The sequence below is a fragment of the Echinops telfairi genome, unplaced genomic scaffold (genome assembly GCF_000313985.2).
Source record: "Echinops telfairi isolate 266 unplaced genomic scaffold, ASM31398v2 ScPeMD7_25;HRSCAF=90, whole genome shotgun sequence".
NCBI classification, from domain to species: domain Eukaryota; kingdom Metazoa; phylum Chordata; class Mammalia; order Afrosoricida; family Tenrecidae; genus Echinops; species Echinops telfairi.
In genome coordinates this window covers 3,206,456-3,212,178 of record NW_022103922.1, presented here as the reverse complement: position 1 = coordinate 3,212,178, position 5,723 = coordinate 3,206,456, and the positions used below count along the sequence as shown (strand labels likewise).

The window sequence follows — 5,723 nt, the reverse complement described above, 5'->3', positions numbered from 1 at the left end:
TGGAGAGGGAGAGGCGTGGCAGGAACTGCCCCAGGGCACTTCGCTCTGTGGGGGCCTGGGCACTGGACGGGTCAAGGGACAGGTGGAGGGGCCGCTCTGAGTGTGGTGGAGACGTGGGAGAGGAGTCAGATTGTTAGTGGGCCAAGCACAGCCCCAGGGGGGGCGGGGCTGTCTGTGACATGCTGGGTGACAAAAAATACTTCCCATCAGCAAAGTCATGTCTGAGCCCCAGCCGTCCACCGGACCCCTGCCCATCTCCAGGGTGCGTCCCTGTGCCAAGCCGCCATGCCTAGCCACGCAGGGTCCCCGTCTTGTCTTCATTATAACGGGTGATGGAAGGGGCAGCAGGAACCCAGCAGAGAGGTCAGGCCCGTGGGACAGAGGCCCTGGACAGGAGAGGACTGAAGAGGGGTGAGAAAGGTGCCGCTGGGGAGGCCATGGTAAGCACAGATGGCCGAGAGACCCCCTAATTTCAATAGGTGCCGGAATGTCGTTCCTGCAGGGGCTTGAGCAGGTTTTAAATGGTTCTTGCTGTGTCGATGTAGACTCGGGGTGGGAGCAGGTTGGGGGGGGTGGGGCTGCAGGGCTAGAAGCAGGTCCAGGTAAGTGGTGAGGGCTGCGGGAATGAGAGGCAAGAGGCAGGGAAGGAGGGAAGGGCTAGAGGGTTCCTGGGGTCAGCGCCACACTGGTACCAACAAGTGATGAGTCCATTCGAAAGCCACGCTGCCAAGTCACAGAGCCCTTTACTGAACAATGCCACCCAGGAACGGGAAGCGAGCACCACCTGGCAGAGCCTCGTTGTCGGTCTGTGCCCCTCCCTCTCTCGTCCCAAAGGTCCCTGTGTTGTTCCATTGCTGCAGCCACGCTCCCTGACATCAGGTCAACGCCGCTGCACCGACCCTCCAGGATGGGGTGGAACTGCCCCTGTGGGCTTCCAAGACGGTCACTCTTGCCGGGAGTAGAAAGCCTTGTCTTTCTCCCTCACAGCGGCTGGTGGTTTTGAACCACTGACCTTGCAGTTGGCAGCCCAGCGCCTCACCCTCTGTGCCTCCAGGGCTCCTCTATCCATACCCAGCATCTTTCCATTCCTTTTCCCCAAGAGCGGCCTGGAGCCCGTGAGAGATATGGGCACAGTCTGGGCAGGGGTCTCCGTGGCTTGCTCTTGCACACAACGCCTTTGTGAGACCTCGGGGACACAGACCTGAGTGGGTGTGGCCCTTCAAACCCAAGGTAACAGCTGTCTGCGTGAGTCTGTCCCCTGCGCTTTACCCCTGCCCACCTTTCTCCTGGCAGCCCTTCTCCCTGGTAAACAGACATCTCCCTCCACACCCGAGACACCGTCTACCCTGAATGTTTGGCCCTGGCTCCTCACCCAGTGTGTTAGACAGGGCTCTCTAGAGAAACAAGGCCAGAATACTTATGATTTTATAGATAGATAGATGATAGATAGATAGATAGATAGATAGATAGATAGATAGATAGATGCAAACATAAGAAATAAACAATAATTAGTCAATAGAGCAGTACAAATGGCTCAGTGCAACTCACTTCCGTGAGACAGCTAATACACTGGCAGTCCTTCAAGTCTTGAGGGTCGCCGAGTACAAGTCAAGGAAGCAGACAGCTGAGTCCTCTGTAGAGCAATTCAAGCAATCTGGCCATGGGCACAAACAGCAAGCAGGTCACCAACAGTCAGCCAGATGACAGGGTCTGCCAGTCCCCAGCGCAAGTGATGTAGACTCCAGTAGCGTGGCGAAGCAGGTCTCAAAGGAACCTCAAGCTACAGTGACACAGTCCACAGGTTGGCTGTCTCACGGGCAGTGCAGCTCGCAAGTTGAGGCAGAGAACTAGCCAAGGCAGCCGCACACTGGTCTGATCATCAGAGAGCAACAGACCAGAGAGGCGAGGCTCAGTAAGCCGCCTATCTCTCCGCCCTTCAATTAATCCGACATGTGCTCATTGGCCAGGTTGGCACAATAAACCTAGCTATCACACCAGGGCCGGGAATTCTTTTTCAAAGCAGCCCCTGGTCCTCCTAGGGTTTCCTTAGGAAAGGGGTTTTGGGTTGGTTGGTTGGCTCCGCCTTATTCCATTTTAAAATCGCTGCTGACGACGGTGGGCAGAAAGACCAGGCTTTCTCCTCCCATAGAGAGTTACCGTCTCGGAAACCCACAGAGACTCTTCTACCCCGTGCACTAGGGCCCGCGGTGAGTCAGCATGCACTCGCTGGCTGGGAGGCAGGCAGGCTGCAGGTGGGGGTACCAGGAATGGTAAGGACGACCGTTTCCCTGAGTCTGAATGGTGCAGCTTCCATCCTGACCATCAAATACTGTCCGGTCCAGGCCTGTGAGCTGGGCAGCTTGTGCAGACTGGTCACAGAGGGTGGCTATGAGCCACCAGGGCCATACTTGTGCCCCTGAGGGAAGCTGTCACCAGGCCGGCCTGCCTGCCATGCGGTGTGCCCTTGTGGCACACGTGAGCGGTGCTTGGAAACCGCCCAGACTAAAACTCTTACCGTGAATGCCCCTTCAAAAGAAATGACAGGTGGCCTGGCTACCGTGGTAGCGTTTGGGGTCAGCCCTCTTCTCTCTCCCTGACGCTCTAGGAAAGGGGCCTGCTTTTTTTTAATTGCTATTTATTTTTGCCTCTCTCATGGACATATGCATGGCCCAGAATTAAGATATCTGCTTCAAGTATCACCCTTCCTACTGGCTATTGTACAGGAGCCCTGGTGCCCTGGGCTGTGATCCACAAGGTCAGAAGTTCAAAACCAGGAGTCACTGAGGGAGAAGAATGAGGCTCTCTGTTTCTGCAAACAGCTACGGACTCAGAAGCCCTATCGGGTCACTGAGAGCCAGCATCAACGTGGGTAGAGCAACAGACCTGGCGTCTCTTGCCATGCCCAAGGCCGGGGGGAGAAGCCAGGGCTACCAGGCAGACCCCTTCAGGGGGGCTCTGAGGGAGGACCCCTGTCCCCCTGAGCCACGTATCTGAGTAGTGGAATCGAGAGGAGGAGGAAGGGAATGCGGGCACACGGATCCCAGTGGGACACCACTCCGGGTTAGGATGAGCTGTGCCGCCCGCTGTAGGCTCTTCCCTGGTACACACCGTGTCCTTAGTCGCGGCATGTGTACGACAGCCAGCACCCCGCTATCTGAGTGGCCACTGCGCTCGGATAGGTGTCCACTCAAGATGTCCAAAGATGGGGTTTATAGAGATACTGTTCATACAAGAGGGGGAGGGGCGCCAGAACCTGGCCGCCGCCCTGGGCTGCCAACTTGAGCTGTCGGGGGATAAGCTGTCTGGGCAGGAGAGGACTTAGAATTCCAGGGAGGCTTAGTGACTGAGCACGGGAGACGGGCCACGTCCTTCCACAGAACCGCTGAACCCATGCTCAGTTGGTGGCCAACTGCAGAAGGGTAGGTTGACCCTGCTCTGCGCACGACCTTAGACATGGAGAACGGCCAGGAGGGTTTGCACCAGGATGCCGGCCCTTTGCGTACTCGCATGCATGTGCATTAAGCCTTCAGCCTTTTGCCTGTGCCCAGGTGCAATGGACCAGATAGGCGCATAGGCAGCGCCGGGGACGGGCCACTGGGCACGAAGCGCTCTGAGCTGATGCTGCAGGAGAAAAGGCAGGTGTGTGTGTGGGGGGGTGCACTCTGGGAGCATGGGACAGTCAGCACTCATGAGGTAGATTTGTCAGGGAAGCGATCTGTTAGCTGCTGCATGAAGGACAGGGAGCAGCTGATCAGGATAGCGGGCCTTGCTGGGGGGACCCTGCAGTGTGGCAGGGGTGGGGGTACGGGGCGCCCTGGAAACTTGGGGCATTCCACATGGCTGAGGCGATGCTGGGGACGGGCCAGGGGAGATCCCATGCTGTACAATAAACGAGCCCGGGGGGTGGGGGTGGGGCAGTTGGATGGGGTGCCCGGCAACCCTGCAGGCTGAGCGGGACTGCCCCACGGGGCTCCCTGAGCTCGTGAATCTATGTGGACACAGGTGACCAAGTCCTCCTCCCATGAGGCAGCTGGGGGTCCTGATCTGATCGGCGATCCCCGGATCACAGCCGATTTATGTCACCAGGGCTCCTGCCACGCTGGGCTAGGGACGCTGAGTGCCATCCCGAATGAAGGCCGCAGCTGGGGGGGCCAAACAGGGAACTGTGATGCAGGTGCCCCCCCACCCCAGTGTCCTAACCTTCCTGCACCCTATAGGAAGTTACTGAGCGGATCAAATCGCCCCGAGGCGCGTGTCGTTAGGGGAAATGAGAGAGGGAGATCGCTTAAAACTCCGACATGCACAGAAGGCACACAACCCAGTGGGTAGAAAGGAGCTCCTTGGTGGTACAGCACAGGTACCACATGTAGCACCAGACTTACCCAGTAGCACCCCCTCAAGCTCCCAGGCATCAAGTCAGTGCTGACTCACCCCCTGGGATAGGGTAGAATGGCCGGTGGGTTTCTGGTGGGTTTGAACCTCTGACCTTGTGGCTAATGGTCCAGTGCTTTCCCAGCAGCCTCCCCTCAAAACTTTCCAACTCACCCCCAGCCAGTTGATTGCAACTCACAGGGACTTACCCTGTGGGTCTCTGAGACTGTGAGTCTTTATGGAAGCAGACAGCCTCATCTTTCTCCCTAGGAGCGGCTGGTGGGCTTGAACTGCCAGCCTTGCAGTTAGCAGCTTTTCTCACAGCCAGTGCCAGCAGGGCTCCCCAGTGCAGGTTAAAGTCATGTTTGCACTGTGTTTCAGTCCCTTCCCTGTGCAATAACCTGATGAGAGAGTCTGACATACCATGATAATGACCGATGGGCACAGCGACACACGGGGAGTGCGTGTGGCTGGTGAAATGGTGAGCTGGGTAGCCACACACCTTCTCTAGGAGTCCCGGTGGTGTCGTGGTTAGGCACTGGGCTGAGATCCATGTGGCCAGCAGTTCAGAACCACCAGCAACTCCGCAGGAGACAGACCGGGCTTTCTACTCCTGTCCACAGTGACAGTCTCAGTAATCCACGGGGGGCTGTGAGCTGGCGCTGGCTCGATGGCATGAGTTATTTGGTAGTGAGGGGTGAGAAAGGGCAGCACAACCCCGCTGGGTCCCCGCCCTCGCCCCCACCCCCTCCAGCAAGTGTGATCTCTCTCCAGAGAGTCCCACACAGGTTCAGCCAAACAGGTGCCATCGCGTCAGCCCCACTGGACTCCTGGAGCCTTCTCCAGGTGTGCATGCAGGAGCTCTGCTCCTCCGGTCTGCAGTGGGCAGCTGGGCCTTTCTAACGCGGCCCCTCTGGGTGGACCTCCAACCGTCGCTTACTAGCACGGACTGCTAACTGTGTGCGTCACCCAGGCTCCTCCGTAAGGTCAGCGGTTTCTCTTCCCAGAAGTCTTGCCAGGACCAGAGGCTCACACATGGCTTTCCCACAGACACGGCTCTCGGAGGCATGAATGAAATCCCGGCTATGCGGGTCAGGAGTTGGGGCCTGCGTGTCCTGCGATGGTTATTCTCCCTGTCAGCTTCTGATAAGAGCTGGAACTGGCAGTCCTGGGCAACCGCCGGAATGTGGACACTCTCGGGCCAAGTAAGGAAAGAACTGGGGCTGAGGTCACCATGGGTACCAGGCACCCGCATGCCAGTCGTCCCGTCTGACCAGCTCCCGGGGTCCCTCGCTAGCATGGGGCCGGGGCGTCACAAAACCCACAGAGAGAAGGAAGGAAGAGCAACAGGC

At 58.0% G+C, this 5,723-nt stretch overlaps 1 protein-coding gene across 1 annotated transcript in view; it reads left to right on the top strand.

Moving 5' to 3' along the window:
- Nucleotides 1-3,350: 3,350 nt before the first annotated feature.
- Nucleotides 3,351-5,723, top strand: part of PIP5K1B (phosphatidylinositol-4-phosphate 5-kinase type 1 beta) — a 63,368-nt gene continuing 60,995 nt past the window's right edge. The window contains exon 1 of the mRNA XM_045289327.1: nt 3,351-3,419. The gene's annotated coding sequence lies outside the window, so the exon portion shown is untranslated. The remainder of the gene's footprint in view (nt 3,420-5,723) is intronic.